We start from the raw sequence: 17,355 nt of genomic DNA on the forward strand, positions 1-17,355 counted from the left end.
GCAGGGTACAACAACTATTTCAGTCCATAACAAAATAAATGCAAAAAAATAACAAGTGCCAGTTCTTATTCTGAATGTACAAGAGATCCAGCTGTTCCTCTCTCATCTGGAACTGATGGGACACTTTTGATGTGCCTGAGATGGACATGACATCTTATGTTGAATAACAATGTTTCCTATTGTATTCATTGGATGTCTTCCTCCAAAGGTTAGAGGGACCCATATGCAATAAAAAGATACTAGTGAGGGAATTGGCACGTACCCCATATTTTCCTGACATCAAACTTTCATGACCATTCCTGTCACCAAATCCCCACACTGTTACAGGTGCCTCTGGTGTGTGTGTGTGTGTGTGTGTGTGTGTGTGTGTGTCTTGTTTTCTCCCTTTGTCTCTCTCTCTCTCTCTCTCTCTCTCTCTCTCTCTCTCTCTCTCTCTCTCTCTCTCTCTCTCTCTCTGTGTTCTTCATTCTGCCTGTACACCTGAGCGTAATCCATGCTTAGGTAGAGTGGGGGAGGTGATAAGAAGGCAGAGAGTGAAGGGACAGATGCACATGGAGAGCACACCAGCAGCACACTAGTGAGGAGCTTCCTCCTCACCTTTTTTTTCTCCACAAGCAGGTTTGTTATTCTCAACCTCCATGCACACTTAGGTGCTGGAATTTTAATTTTTTAAGTTTTAATTTTAGTTTATTGTGTTACTTTGGGTTGGAGATTACCGGTAGTTAAGTTATTCGTCTCTTTTGTTTGTTCTAGGATTAGTTTACCCTTTTTAAGTAGTTTAGGGGGAGGTGGAGCTGCGTGCTGGATCAATCGTGCTGGTTGATCCAGCACGCAGCTCCACAGAGCTGACAGTATTGACAGTTGTTGCTGTCCTGATGTACTGAAAACACAGGAAACACAAAGTATTATTCACAAGTGATTCCCAACCTCATGAAAAAAATTCATAATAAATACAAACGGAGTCACTACTAACCAGAAACTTCCAGTGTACGTTCACAAAAGACACAATTGCTTGTCAAAATAGTTGATTAGTTGAATAGTTGTCAAAGTTGGTCTGTAACACATCCAAAAATTAACAACTTTTTCACTTTCAGGTTGATACACAGCCGACAGCTCTATTGGACAACTGTTAGAATTCATATTATGGCAAGAACCAATCAGCTAAGTAAAGAGAAACGAGTGGCCATCATTACTTTAACAAATGAAGATCAGTCAGGGCCAAGAAACACAAGGAATGGACATTAGACCAGTGGAAATCTGTGCTTTGGTCTGATGAGTCCAAATTTGAGATCTTTGGTTCCAACCGCCGTGTCTTTGTGCGACGCAGAAAAGGTGAACGGATGGATTTTACATGCCTGGTTCCCACCGTGAAGCATGGAGGAGGAGGTGTGATGGTGTGGGGGTGCTTTGCTGGTGACACTGTTGGGGATTTATTCAAAATTGAAGGCATACTGAACCAGCATGGCTACCACAGTATCTTGCAGCGACATGCCATGCCATGCCATCCGGTTTGCGTTTAGTTGGACCATCATTTATTTTTCAACAGGACCATATCCCCAAACACAACTCCAAGCTGTGTAAGGGCTATTTGACCAAGAAGGAGAGTGATGGAGTGCTGCGCCAGATGACCTGGCCTCCACAGTCACCGGACCTGAACCCAATCGAGATGGTTTGGGGTGAGCTGGACCGCAGAGTGAAGGCAAAAGGGCAAACAAGTGCTAAGCATCTCTGGGAACTCCTTCAAGACTGTTGGAAAACCATTTCAGGTGACTACCTCTTGAAGCTCATCAAGAGAATGCCAAGAGTGTGCAAAGCAGTAATCAGAGCAAAGGGTGGCTACTTTGAAGAAACTAGAATATAAGACATGTTTTCAGTTATTTCACACTTTTTTGTTAAGTACATAAATCCACGTGTTCATTCATAGTTTTGATGCCTTCAGTGAGAATCTACAATGTAAATAGAAAAACAACAAACAATAGAAAATAAAGGAAACGCATTGAATGAGAAGGTTGTGTCCAAACTTTTGGCCTGTACTGTACATGTAAATTAATTTACATGTATGACAATTACAACCACTCATGCAGCTGATATTATAATTGTCAAACTAGTTTACTCGTATACTTGTTCGCAAGTGTGCAAATGACATAGTCTGGCTATCACCAGACCAAGCTCAAGCTTATTTAAGCACTTTTAGCCCTCCTTTTTCTAAATTTCCTTTGTGTAACTTATTCAGGGCGTTAGTGTCTTAGTTAATAATGTAAATCCTTGTTTCTTTATGCATTTTTACTGTACTTTTGCTTCCTCTTCCTAATTTAATTGTTCCCTCCTTTATTTCACTTTATCGCTTATTTTGCACTTTTATTATTAGTTTATTATTTTGTCATTCAGAGAAACACATATCATGTATAAATAATTGCACTGAAAGAAATGTAGAACAATTAACAACAGACAGATACATTTCTTGCATTGACTGTATTGATAATATATTTTGTACATACGATTACCTGTGATAGGGGATCAACTGTACTTTGAATGATGCTTCCCTGTGTATCTTCCTCATGCTGGTCTGTCAAGGATGTGGATTGCTTTTGAGATATTACGTTGTCTGTTGGTTTCTAGATTATTATATCGTAACCTTAATTACATGCTTTCATACCACCAACATGATACAATATTCATTGGTATTAGCATTTCATGGCAATACAACAAATGAAATAATAAACAATAACCTGTTAAAAAAAGCTGTTTTAGATTAATAATTTTGTTTTGCTTCCTCTCATCATGTAAACAATACACAATGGATTACCTGTGATGGAGCAAGATCTTGAGAGCATGTTACCACTTTAATGTCCTTGTCGGGAACATCTGTCATGTTTTGTGAAAACAAAAGACCTGGTTATGTGTGTTACATAAACTCCTCGCTTCTCTGTTTCAAATCAACTGCTACAGAAGAGTACTAACTCAGAAGTAGGCCAGACCACAGCCTGAGGCAAAAAAAAAGTACTTTTCAGTTCAATTCAATTCAATTTTATTTATAGTATCAAATCATAACAAGAGTTATCTCAAGACACTTTACAGCTAGAGTAGGTCTAGACCACACTCATTATAATATACAAGGACCCACAAGCATTTAGTTTGGTGAGGAAGAACTCCCTTTTAGGAAGAAATCTCGGACAGACCCAGGTTCTTGGTAGGCGGTGTCTGAAGGTGCCGGTTATGGGTGTGATGAATAGTGGCAATAATAGTCACAATAAAGATAATGGAACTATGACTAGAAATAGTAGTTGTAGTAGTTCATGGCATAGCAGGGCACTGCAGAGCGTTACAGGATGTAGCAGGGCACAGCAGAGCATAGCAGGGCGTAGCAGGACGTAGAAGGACGTAGCAGGACACTGCAGGGCACTCCAGGGCACAGCAGAGCATAGCAGGACGTAGCAGGACGTAGCAGGACGTAGCAGGGCGTAGCAGGGCGTAGCAGGACGCAGCAGGGCACTCCAGGGCACCGCAGAGCATAGCAGGGTGTTACGGGGCACTGCAGGGCGTGCAGCAGGACCACGGGGACAGCTGCAACCATGATTTTGGTGCCACCCCAAGGAATCATGCTGGGCGAAAAAAAAACAAAAACATAAGGAATATTTCCCCAGAGCTAGGTTAGTAACAAGCATTTCTGGGACATGGATGCACACAAATGGAAAGAGAGAGGAGAGAGAAGCTCCATGTGTCAAAGGAAGTAAGTCCCTCGGCAGTCTAATACTATAACAGCATAACTAAGAGAGACAGGTTAAGGAGAAGAGCCTGGTCGGGCTAGAACTCTCCCCAACCGGATCGGGCTGTACTTGCCTGCCTCCCTCTACTATAATATACTATAATATCCTCAAAATGATGCTGGAATGGTGTTGGTCCAACTTCATTCTAGCAAAAAATATAAACAATATTTCTTTATTCATGGATCTTATAAAATCATGTAAACTTCTGCAATAAATGTCCTGACAAAACCAACACTTCCTTATCTGGAGCAAGGTAAACATTTGCAATCGGCAAAGTCAAGTTTAAGATCAAGATCAAGATTAACTTTATTGTCCCACATCGTGGGAAATTTGTCTCGAGCACTTAACCCATGCTGCAGCCATACTAAAAACAAACAAACACAGACAGCATGTACAAACAACAGATACTGTACAATACCATACCACAGACTGTACTATGGTCCTGATGGTGTATAAAACCCAACATGGTGTTATGCAATGCATTAGTTAAGCATTACTCAAAATAAATAAAATAAATTAAAAAAGAGAGATCACAAGTTCTAGGGCTGCACGATATGAGGAAAAGCTGCGATGTGCGATAACATTGTTTAATATTGCGATGACGATATGACTTGCGATAAATATTCAAATGTGAATGTTAGCTATACTGTTCCCATGTCTTAGTGCTTTAATAGGTTCTTTGCGAACCTAAACATTGAATAGCCTATTCCCACTGAATAAAGATAATTTTTGACATGCTTTTATTGAACAAATTACACATAAATGAGGCATTATAACTATAAGAAATTAACGTTCGACGAAAATCTTTTAAACTGACCTTTGTTGATCTGAAATGAAGACAGATTCAGCAACTGCATGGCCTATTTCTCGCTTAAAATGTTTTCAGAAACACGTTTCGGTGAACTATTTTAGTACACTATGAGATCGTATTCTGAACGAGACGCCATGACAGTCTGGCTGTGAATTTCCGGAGAAAAAAGAACCACGTGACGCGTTCGTCCAATCAGCTGCCGGTTTTTCATTTTCTGTGAAATAATCAGACTGTTAATGGAAACAATACAGAGCAGCGCCACCTGCTGCTATGGAGACGTATTACGCTTCGCGTCGTCTCAGTGTGTAAACTGTTTTCCCTTATTCATCGTGTCAGGCTGTCTGTTGCGATGTGTTCATCGCGCTAGTTCATATCGCGATGACAATGAAAATTTGATGTATCGTTCAGCCCTAACAAGTACAACAATTATAAATCTCCATCGCCATGCAGGCCTGCTCTGCCTTTTACTTGCGGCTATTTAGGAGCTTGATAGACACTGGGATAGATTAGTTTTTGAAACGGTCTGCAGCGAGGAACTGTAAACCTCTTACCGGATGGCAGCAGCTCATATTCTGCGTGCAGAACGTGAGATGTGTCACTAACAATTCTATTTACTTGTCGCAAAGAAGCCTGTTCATAAATACTTTGCATGGATAAGTGCTCTTTAACACCAATGATCTTCCATGCAGTATGAATCAATCGTAACAGTTTAGTTTTCAACTGCACAGGGAGGTTGCCAAACCAAGCTGTAATACCGTACCTGACCAGGCTCTCCAGGACTGCTTGATAAAATATCAACATAATTTTTTTATCGACACCATGAATTCGCAAACGATGTAAGAAATGCAACCGTTACTGCAGTCTGCAGCAGAGACTGTCGACATGTGTGCTCCAGGTTAGTGACTCGTCAATATAAACACCAAGATATTTGTATGAGTGGACCTGAGTGATGGTTTGTTTGTAGATGACCACAGGCCTGTGGTCACCGACTCCCTGAGGGTCAAACACCATCTCTTCAGTCTTGGAAACGTTTAGAACAAGACCGGGGTGAAGTTAGTTTAATGTTTGACATTCGTCGGTTTTCATGGATGTTACCTTCAACAGGTCCGTGTCAAAGCCTAGATTTCACTCAGTTTCAGGGCATGTTGGAGAGCTAATTTAGACAGACGTTTCATAGTTATTTTTAACTAAAAAATGACAACGCAGTTAAGAGCGCAAAGAACTGAATGTCTGTCCAACGCGCCCGTCACAATAGACGTACTTAGGGACCGTCGTAAAATTGCAACTCCACTCATTTTAAGTTTTTTGTTTTACATCATAGAAATCTCAAACCACTTCCATTAAAGAGAGGGAGAGCCATTAAACATTTCACACTTGTGAATTAGTGAAAATAAATAAAGAAATAAAGATGTAGGCTATAGGACTTGTACATGGGGATTAAGTGGACAGCATTGTGATCAGAAGATCTAGAGGGGGTTTAACCTTAGCGGTGTACACATTCTTAACATTACCATAGCATTTGTCAAGAATATTTGTACCTCTTGTATTACAATCCACATATTGATTAAACCCTGGTAAAGCAGGCTCAAGTTTAAAATCAGCTAAAATAAAACAGGGGGCTTCAGGAGTGTGTTTTAGTTGCCTGTGAACACAGTCTGCTATGGCAGTAGCTGCATTTGCAGCGTTTCCACTGGGTAAACGGTGCATAATATGAAGTCGCCGACTTCACGTGGGAGATAAAAGGGTCTTAGGTTTAAACATGTCAGCTCAATGTCGAGGTTGCAGACCGACTCTCTCGTCGTGAACTGCGAACACCACTTGTTGTTGACATAAACACAGGTACCGCTGCCTCTGCTCTTGCCAGAGTTATCAGTCCTGTCAGAACGCACCAGGGAAAAGCCGTCCAGAGAGACGAGCGAGTCAGGAACGTCCTCCTGCAACCACGTCTCAGTGAAAACAAGCAGGCATGATTCACGGTACTCATGTAGAAATCTGGTGTTGACTTTGAGCTCCTCAACGTTGCTCTTCAGCAAGTGGACGTTGCAGAGAAGCATGGAGGGCAGCGGTGGTCTGTGTGCTCTTCTCCGAGAGTCTCTGTCGTACTCCGCAGTGTTTCCCCCTTTTCCGCGTCCGTCCACTGCAACCTGCCGTTGGACTTCGGGCAAGCAGCTCCCTCGGTAGCTGAGGGGAAGGCGTTTGACTGGGCCGCAGAAGCAGGAGCTGGTCCCGAGTGTAGCTCAGGAGCACGGTCGGCATAGTGCTGGCGTGGAGTGGCATACAAGCCAAACAATTGGGATCACAAGCAGTCCTCTCAGTAAAAACAGTAAAAACAGCATTGTGTTGAGCTTGAGCACCGTGTTAGGATAAAAAACACCAAAAGTTCATAAGAAGCCACATACAACCACACAAAACGAACAAAAACAATCAGGCATCAGCACAAGGTAGCCCGAGTCGCAGCAGAGCAGCGCCAGCAGTTGTTCTTAATTACATACCACAAAGTCTTGCTCCAAAATGGCTGTGTCATCAATGCCACATTGTCCTCTTTCAGTCAACAGTTTCTGAAGATTTTGAAAATGTTTCTCAACATTAGTTCCACTGTGGGAACTGGAGAAAACAATCGTGGCACTGATAAACACCTCATCCATCTCTTCAAGTGTTGTGGCCTGTGTCATTCGACCAAACACATGCATGGCCAGGTGGTAATGTCTTGAGGCACTGCAAGAAAACACTTTTAAAATTAATATTACAACGATTTCTCATGTTATGATGTAGAAATAATGAGCATATTGATGGATAGCAATCACTCACTGTTTCCGGCAGAGGTCCTTCATTTTTCATGACGTGACTCAAACAGCGATGCAAAATTGGTAACCCCATAGAATCCTCCTGCCCTTGTCTTGTCACAATCCTATAATATCTGCAGAGCAGTTCCTGAAGGCTCATTCCGCAGAAGTTATAGGACAGTGATAGAAAAAGTACAATGGAGCCATCACAAATAAGCATAACTGGCCTTTTCTTTACTTTCTTTCCATGGAGTTTTGTTGTGTGTGTTACAAATGACCCTAAGAAATACGACACAGATGCTGTGGTATGGTCACTTGTCAAGTATGTGGCCACAGGGACAGGGGAGGATCCTCTTGATGGATGTTATACAACCATTTCATAGACATGAAAGGGTTCAGTTTCTCCTTTTTCTTTATGCACGATGCTACCCGTTACATCTATATACACAACGTCTTCCTTGCATCGTTCATGGAAGATGTTGACAGTTTTGTCCGACCAAAGCATTATGCCTTTGGGGGTGCAGTATTATTTTCTGAATAACTGCATCCTCAGATCCCTGCTCTTCCTCTTGCATCATTTGAAGACTAATAATTTCCTTTTTGTGTGTTCTGTATTTTTGCCTACTATTATATGCCAGTGTTTTCATGACATCGGTCTTTGGTACCTCATCCCGACATCCAGATGCCACAACATTGTCCTCCAACTTATCTAATTTTTCGAGGTGGAGACTTCGAGGCAGTGTGTGGTGAGTGCTTTAGCTATGGCATCCCTTTCATCTGCACGTACAGGCCGTCTTTTGAGTTGATCGCAGTGGTGCCAGACTTTGTCTCCACTGAAGGACAATACTGCCTTTACTTTACTTTGCTGTTACCTGAACTTTGACAGGGTAGTCATCAAAAAGGCAATAGCCAGAACATACAAATAGAGGGGCATTTCTTGTGGACCCAATCGTCTGGACATTGTGATCCTTAAATGCAAAACTGCAATAAGGATGCACACTCCGTATACCTTTTGCTATAACCACTGTCCAGTTCAACGTTTTAAAACGCCGTTTGTTGTGTCCTTATTTTTTTACATTCATTTTCGTGAATGAAAAAAAACAGGGTTGCTGTGTAAAGAATTGTTCCTCATATTCCTCTTCACCTGTTGATGATAATGTTGTTGTCGTTGCATAACTAAACTGCAAAACACAATGAAATTTAATCACAATAAGTCTAAAAGTTTTCATGAAGTTGCCTAATACCAAATCAAACTGTATGCACTTTGACCATATTGTCATAGGGCCTTATTTTTCTGAAATGTACAATTAATGCATTGGAGTAGTATGCACTCAATGACTAACCTGACTCCGCCAGATGGATTGCTTCACATTTGCTCAGCATATCCATCTGGGACCTTTCCGTTGGAGAACTTTTGGGAAGGGGCAAAAATACTGGTTAGCTGATTGGATAAACCATCTGTCTATCACCACCTATGTGGGTGATAGACGGGCCAAATCAACCAATCTGATCAATGAAGCGTATGACGTACTAACAGAGCAACGACAAAAATACAACCACAAGCCAGGCTACCCCTGCTGCTGCAGGCAAAGCATAGCTCGTTAGCTCAGCAAGCAAGCAACATGTCGGTAAAGGATATTTGCCGTTTGTGTAATGAGAATTTACGAATAAAGGGCACCATTTCAGGTTCCCGGTCCATATTCCAAAAGAAGGATCCAAGTGAAAAAAGCATTAGCGAGCAGCTAACAGAATTAGGGCTACCGCTGTCTGAAAATGTGTCTAAATCTGGTCGGATTTGCATGCGTTGCTTCCGCTTGCTTGGTAGACTAGAGGATGAGTTAGATGTTTTTAGAAGATGGCAAGAACCAGAGAAAGAAACAAGCCCAGCAGAAGCATCAACCTCAACCGTCACATTACAGGCAAGTGCCGAGTCATCAACTGTATCGTCAACCGTAGGCAAGAAACGCTCCGAAAAACGGGACAGAGTGCCGACCCCTTCCAAGACGTGTCCCCAACCCCCAACACCAACAGCGCCTCCAGCTCCAAAATACTCGAGGCCGACTACAGAGAATGTAATCCCAAAGACGGCACAGCAAAGTTTGACAGAGGTCAAAAGACACTTGTATTTGGTTAAGTCTGTTATTGTGACATTGGCATATCAAAGTGCTGAAATCACTGATGTAACGTTAGGCCTAGTACACAGGCAGGAAATGTAGCTACTAGGATCCCAAATGACTAAAAAAAGCTGATCCTAGAGAACATCAAACCCCATTCCCTACACAGTAGAATATGTCAGAGAATCTTCTTCAGCCTTGATTGTCTCACCCCCATGTTTTTATTATTATTTATTATAGCTATAGCATATACACGCCCATATTATTTATATCCATATGACATACACAAATCACCCACACCAGTATCTTATCTTTATAGTGTATAGATTGGCTGTAATTAAAAAAGTGTATACTGCCTAATCTGTAATGAACACGGTTGCCTTGTGAGAACATCTTGATCTTGGGAATTTAGCTACATTGTTGATAAAGGCTTGATGCATCTAGGTGCTGTATCAATATTTGGCTCCCCAGGATAACATATTCATAATTGTCTGAATCTGAGTATACTAGCTGTTTACTAATGAACTCTTTGGTTTGTGTTTCAAGTTATTATTCACTACCCATCCCATCCAAAGGGTGACAGAATTGTATGTCAAGCAAACACAGCAGGCATTGTGGAAAACATCGCAAAGCAGAATTGGAGACAGGCTGCCAATCAGATAGTCAAACACAAAGACCTCTTAGAACCACTTAAGCAAAACATCCTTCAAGTCATCGAGGATGAGATCAAGTTCCTTTGTAACCCACTCAAGGGTTTCATGCTTTGGCGGACATCAGCTGATGATTTGAAGGCGTTTTCTTTTGCAAACTTGCAGTCAGATCTCCAGTCTATGGCACCACTCACGTTTTCCATATTTTCGCAAATCACCAAAGGATCTCCCCATCCCACTTGTGTTTCTGCTGCTATAGCCTTGAAAGGAAGGGAACCACGCTTGTCGGCCTTTGCCTACTATGTGAACAGTGTGCTTCAGTATGGTGGGGCGAAAAAAGCAGTTTACAAAAGGTTAAGCAAACTGGGCATAACAACCACACACATTCATGCTGTTGGAAAACAAAAGCAGTTAGCAACGACCTGCGGCGAAGACTTACAGCTACTGAAAGTAGGCTATGAAGTCTTCCTTAACTCCCAAAAGGAACATGGAGGCACGGATGCGGATGAAGGACGTGCTATTCCAGGAGCGGAAAACACACACAGGGATATGGATGCCGAGGGAGCTAGTGCAACAAGAGCACTAAGTGGCACGGTGGACCGGGACACAGCTACACAAAGCATGGAGCAGTGCATCTTAACAGGTGAGAGGGACCAGCCATTAAGGTTGCCAAATTGCTCTATCCATGACAATTGTCAGTGATATTATTATTGCTTTTGGGGTATTAATGTGTCAGCGCTCAATGCTAACTTGTGTAGTCCACTTATCCATTATGTTGATTTCTTTTTTCTTTGTTTCTCTACAGATGAAACTACCCAAGGCACTTCAGTTGGCACCATTGCCACACAGGGAGCTGCTGGCTCCACCACCAGTACTTTACCGACGGATCTGCAGACTGACCAGGGGCCTGCCGATGGCACACCTGTGTTCACCTTCAGTTCACTAACGGATGAGGAAATGGCACATCTGGGTGTTGGAGTTTTGCCTGTAGAAGCATCACCAACATGGTCAACTCCACCACCTACATATGCCATCATATTTGACAATCTAGACTTGTTTGTTCGCACGCACCACCAGTTTGTCGTCCGAGGGAACAAGTCACTTCACCGGATCTACCACCTTGCGGTCGAAGACAGAGTGCCTTCACACCATCTCAGCAAGGACTGTCATGATGTCATCATGGCAGCCCGTTCTTCTCCTTGTTTTGTGTGCTTTGTTTATTTCCCTGTTTGTTTCCCCTCATGTTTCTCCCTCCTGTGCTGATTACTGTGAGCTGTGGGCGCGGCTTAGCTGGCAGGTGGCGCCAGGTGAAGCTCATTCCCTAATCATCATCCTGCAGTACTTAAGGCCAGCTCTGTGATCCACTCGTCGCCAGATCGTACAGTCTACTAGTGTGGTATAGTTGCACTCCTGGCTCCCTGTGTTAATCTGTGTTCTTGGTGTTTTAGCTTGTGTAGCTAAACCGTTTGTGTGTTCTCTCTTGTTGCAGCCTGCCTTGCTTGCTCGTACTCACGCTTCCTGTTTATCCTGCCTGCCTGCCTGCTTGCATCCCCGCCTGCTCCTCTCTGATTGTAAGGATTGGATACAAGCCTCAATTGTTTGTTGGACTCTGGAAGAGGCCATACCACATGATCATCGCCACCTATTTACTGGGCACGCTCTGGAGAGCGCACTGCACCCACCACTCACCACAGGATCCCCTTGACACAACCCCCCTTTGCCACCAGCACAATTATTGTAGCCTATATATGTTCACGCATTAAATCACTTAATCTTATTGTCGTCTGCTTTTGGGTCCAACCGCCAGTGCCATTCCGTAACAAGGACAAGCCCACTCAGCCAATCATGGACTATTACATGCTGCTCGCCAGAGTCAGGACATCCTGATCCTGGTTGAGGTGATCAGAGAGGCTGAGCTGTTCAAAGACCAATCAGGCAGAGAGTTCACAGCCTTCCCAAAGTTCAACAGAGAGCTTCTCTCAAAACTGAATTACAGTGAGTTGCGGGGATGGATGAGGTCCAAATTAAAAGAGTGGAGGAACCTACCCATTTGAAAACGTTACTTTGTAAATAAGACTGTAAATATTTGTGTTTAACTGCACTTGCACGTTGACTACCTGTCACTTCTGAAACTTAGATTAAAAAGAGAAATAAAGGTACCATGTGTCATTGTTTTATTATCACATAGTAAACAAATTGCAAACTTTGTTTTACCATGATGCAAGTATCATTAATCAATCTATTTTAACAGGTGAAAAACAGATTTGAGCAACAGTGACACACAGTTTTGAGCAACAGTGACACTCAGCTTTAATCAATTGCATTGGTTCAAGAAACTGTACATGGCAAAGTAATTTAAAATCTTAACAAAATACAAGACCACAGCTTAGGTTGAGTTCAGGTTGAGTAATATTCTGAGTTGCTGTAAGAGACACTTATGGCCCGCACCTGAATGGTGGTGATAGTCTGAGTCTGTGCTGCTGTGTTGGGTTCCCATCTCACTTGAGTCCTCATCCTCATCATCAAAATAACCTGTGTAATCCATGTATGGCTCTGTGAAGCTGTCCTCGTGGGAAGTAGGCTCTATATCCAACTCAATATCACCAAAAACCTCACTAATTACTAGTAGAATTTCTCTTGCATGTCGTGCTCTGAATACTGGAAGGTTGCTAATAATGTAAGCCAAATCAAATATGTGTTCGCTGTGTTCTACCACTGCCTCAATAACTTCAGTGCTAAATCCTATACAGGCTGACCTGCTAGTGAAGAGACAAGCAGTGTCTAAAAAACTAAAAGAGCTCCTGTACTCCTCCAACATATCCCGGACTAAGGTTCTATCATCATCTGTTGAAATAAATAATGATGGGGAACATTGACAGTGCCTTATCTTTGACCTCCTTCACTACCCAGTCCATGCAGCTGAAGTCATTGGAAGGAACCTGTGTCAGTCCAAGCCTGATGTTTGTCCTGTTTGGGCTCACAGCTACGGTGGCCGACAGGGGCAAACGCCCTGCAACTTAAGAAAACACACGCAAATAGACAAAACACAAGCACATTAAGAAAACAACTTCATTAATTTGACAACACATGTGCAGCATTCAGCAAATGCGCTGCAAATACCACAACACAACCAAATACATAAATGCACTGCAAATAAAAAACGATGCAAAAAGAAAAGCACGCAAACCCCGAAAAAAGAAGCGATGCAAAAAGAAAAACAACTTCATTAATTTGACAACACATGCGCAGCATTCAGCAAACGCGCTGCAAATATCACAACACAACCAAATACATAAACGCACTGCAAATACACACAACCAAATACATAAACGCACTGCAAATACACACAACACAACCAAATACATAAACGCACTGCAAATACACACAACACAACCAAATAGATAAATGCTCTGCAAATATGAAACGATGCAAAAAGAAAAGCACACCAACCCAGAAAACAAATGCAACAAAAAAACGCTGCATCCAGATTACACAACGGAAGTTCTCCAGGCCTCTAGAGGGAGCAGCTAGTGGAACAGCTGGATTTTCGACCTCACGGGGAGAGAGGGAGAGAGAGAAACTGCATAAACTGCATAGACTGTAAATATTAAATCTATGTTTGAGATATGTTTTCTCTCGTTTGGTGGGTGTGTCTCGGCTCAGGTCCCAGGTGATACTCAATCAGCAGAGACGTCTGTAAACTCGTGGTGATAAAACATTTAAAACTGCATCAGCGTTTAACGTTGACGTTTGTTTAAGCCATATGAGAGGGTTTAATTTCGAGGTCCGAAATTACTGAAGTGTAGGCCTCCTCAAGTGTAATATTGTGATTATACAACAACGGTTACCAACAAAATAAGTGATCAATCTGTATTCATATTGTGGAGAAATTCGCTCTTGAAATACAAAAAACTGACAGGATTTCTAGTCCCTCCCTGTTAGTAAACCAGCCAATTTACCGTGGGATTTATCAAACTGAATAAATCTCGTTCGCACATATAAACACAAAACTGCTTTGCTAACTCCAACGTGTTGTAAGTAAGACATCTGCTGAAAAAGTTATTGTATTCATCAGCATGATTGCCGTACTGTTTAGTTCACAAACACCCAACACACCAAAGTACAAACACATAGCGGACCAGACGCAAGCTTTTATTTTGAAAAGCCGAAGCTCGGGGACAGCACCAGCCGGGAGGGCATGAGACGGGAGCATAGACTGTATATTAATAACATATTATGTTATTAATAATAATAACAATAATAATAATAATAATATGAATTTAATATCGGTTAATAACGGTCAAAAATATAGCTGTTCCACTAGCTACTCCCTCTAGAGGCCTGGAGAACTTCCGTTGTGTAATCTGGATGCTGCGTTTTTTTGTTGCATTTGTTTTCTGGGTTGGTGTGCTTTTCTTTTTGCATCGTTTCATATTTGCAGCGTGTTTATCTATTTGGTTGTGTTGTGTGTATTTGCAGTGCGTTTATGTATTTGGTTGTGTTGTGTGTATTTGCAGTGCGTTTATGTATTTGGTTGTGTTGTGATATTTGCAGCGCGTTTGCTGAATGCTGCGCATGTGTTGTCAAATTAATGAAGTTGTTTTTCTTTTTGCATCGCTTCTTTTTTCAGGGTTTGCGTGCTTTTCTTTTTGCATCGTTTTTTATTTGCAATGCGTTTATGTATTTGGTTGTGTTGTGGTATTTGCAGCGTGTTTGCTGAATGCTGCGCATGTGTTGTCAAATTAATTAAGTTGTTTTCTTAATTTGCTTGTGTTTTGTCTATTTGCGTGTGTTTTCTTAAGTTGCAGGGCGTCTGCCCCTGTCGGCCACCGTACACAGCCACTTCAGTTGCATTCTCCATATGCAGCAGCTTGGTCACCCGGCGTCTGTTCTTGGTATCAGCAGATGCTGTCAGCGCTAACACAGGTGTACCTGAAAGACAAAAAAGCAAACACACATAATAAGAAAAGGTAGAAACACGATGGATGACTACAGAGCTTCACTGCTTTGGCCCCCAATAACCATTTTTTTTCCATATATGTTTATTAAAATGTCAAAGATAAAACAAGAACACATATGACAGAAGCAAACATAACCTACATACAACATAAACATACATTTGGCTCACACATACATTTAAATTCAAATTTATACAGGCGAGAGATTCAGGAGTCATCCTATACAAATAAAATAATCAAGTAAAATAAAAGTAAAATAAACCAAGTGTACATTGCAGTGCATAATACGTTCATATAGTTAAAGAAAGGTACACAGAGACAAAAACATGTTAATTAAATGCTGGGACGTCATTTACGAGGCAGAGCGTTCTCAGCTATGATACAAACCCTCTTGCAAGAATGGTAGAAATATTTAAACCAACATATGACAAAAAAGGGTTCCCATGTTTTACGAAACACATCATCTTTGCTGTGTAGTTTACACGTCAGATAGTCCAAAGCAATATATTCAATATATTCATGGGATGGATGGAACTTTATCTGTTATCCAATTTAAGAGAATACACTTCCTGGCACAGAAAGCAAGTGTTTGATGGAATTTTCTTCTAACTTTATCAGTAATGGACAAATCAGATATGCCAAGTAACAGACATAAGGGATTATTATTTCTATTAGTAGATAGAATCTTATTGATTTCCTGCCCAATGACCTGCCAGAACCGCTGCACTTTTCGACAATACCACAATGTGTAAGACTACCAGTTTCTATTTTACACTTGGGGCAGAGTGGAGATGAATTAGAGTTGAATTTATGGCGTTGAGAGGGAGATATATGGGCCCTGTGTAGGAGCTTCAATTGCATGGCTCTCACTCGGTTACAAACACACAGCGTTTTTGCACTCTTCCAAGCATCACTCCAACCATCATCTGATATATTAACATTAAGTTCTTTTTCCCATAAGCCCTTCAGAAAATAGGGGTTTGTGGTGTTATATCCCTTAAGGATATTATAGAATAAACTGATAGACTTACCGGATTTCTGTAAAAAGAGCTGTCTCTCTACATGTGTAATATTTTGACACTGAGGGATTGTAGTATCCTTTGTAACGAAGTTTCTTACTTGCAAATATCGAAAGAAGTCCTGTTGCTGAATGTCATATCTCCTTTTCAACTGATTAAAGGACATCATGGTAGAACCTTCCAGTAGTTTGTGTAAAGTAGATATTCCTTTATTTACCCAAATCCGGAAGTTATTGTCCATCACTCCAGGAGGGAAATCAGGGTTATCGCATATTGGAGTAAAGACAGAGGTGAATCGAGATCTGCCCTCTAATTTTCTAATGGCATGCCATGCCTTAACTGTAGAAATTGTAATTGGGTTGGTACAAGCAGACTTCAAAGATGTATTTTTCCTAATAAACAAAAGATTACTTAAAGGGTATCTGGACATTGAACTTTCTACATCCAACCAGAGAGATGTGGCCTCACCACACAGCCAGTCAGCTATAGTACATAGATGAACACTCAGATGGAATTTTCTAATGTCTGGGAGATCAACACCCCTTTCTGTGGAAGACAGACATAATGTAGCTATTTTGAGGCGTAGTTTCTTCTTAGACCATATAAAGGAACTAAACCAGCTATTTAGCTGCTTGATGGTCTTATGGAGGAACATAACTGGGAACATTTGTATTGGGTAAAGTAGCCTGGGGAGGATGTTCATTTTCAGCAGTGCAACACGGCCTAGCCAGGAAATTGGGAGCATGTTCCATCTCTCAAGGTCCAACCTTATACATTCAAATATGGGTGGGAAATTTGCTTTATACAATTGGTCAAAGGAAGATGTTATACGTATTCCCAAATATACAAAACTTTCTGGTGACCACTTGAAAGGAAGATGGAGTTTTGGGTATTTGTTTCAGACTGCCTAGTGGCATTACTTCCGATTTACTGTAATTTATCTTGTAGCCAGAAAAAGTACTAAATATATTGATGGTCTCAATAAGGGCTGGGATAGATACCTCGGGCTTAGTCAAGACAATCAAGACATCATCAGCATACAGAGTAATCTTGTGCTGTCTCGTGCCAATGGTGAGACCGTGTTTATTTTTATTGCTCCTGATTGCCTCAGCGAGAGGCTCAATCGCCATGGCAAAAAGCAAGGGCGACAGAGGGAATCCTTGCCTTGTACCTCTTAAAATTTGGAAGTTAGAAGAACACAACCCGTTTGTAAGCACTGCTGAGAGGGGATTCGTATAGAGTAGCTTTATCCA

General features: G+C 41.6%; 2 long non-coding RNA genes across 2 annotated transcripts; one reads left to right on the forward strand and one right to left on the reverse strand.

Moving 5' to 3' along the window:
• The first annotated feature begins 1,093 nt into the window (after positions 1-1,093).
• LOC116048433 lies at positions 1,094-17,150 on the forward strand. The gene is made up of 3 exons (XR_004104632.2): positions 1,094-2,041; positions 12,065-12,067; positions 17,139-17,150. It is a non-coding gene; the product is annotated as an uncharacterized LOC116048433 (long non-coding RNA).
• Positions 3,846-7,539, reverse strand: LOC116048432. The gene is made up of 3 exons (XR_004104631.2): positions 7,387-7,539; positions 7,071-7,293; positions 3,846-3,912 (listed from the first exon to the last, which is right to left on the reverse strand). It is a non-coding gene; the product is annotated as an uncharacterized LOC116048432 (long non-coding RNA).
• Positions 17,151-17,355: the final 205 nt, after the last annotated feature.

Source organism: Sander lucioperca, chromosome 5 (assembly GCF_008315115.2).
Source record: "Sander lucioperca isolate FBNREF2018 chromosome 5, SLUC_FBN_1.2, whole genome shotgun sequence".
Lineage (NCBI taxonomy): Eukaryota > Metazoa > Chordata > Actinopteri > Perciformes > Percidae > Sander > Sander lucioperca.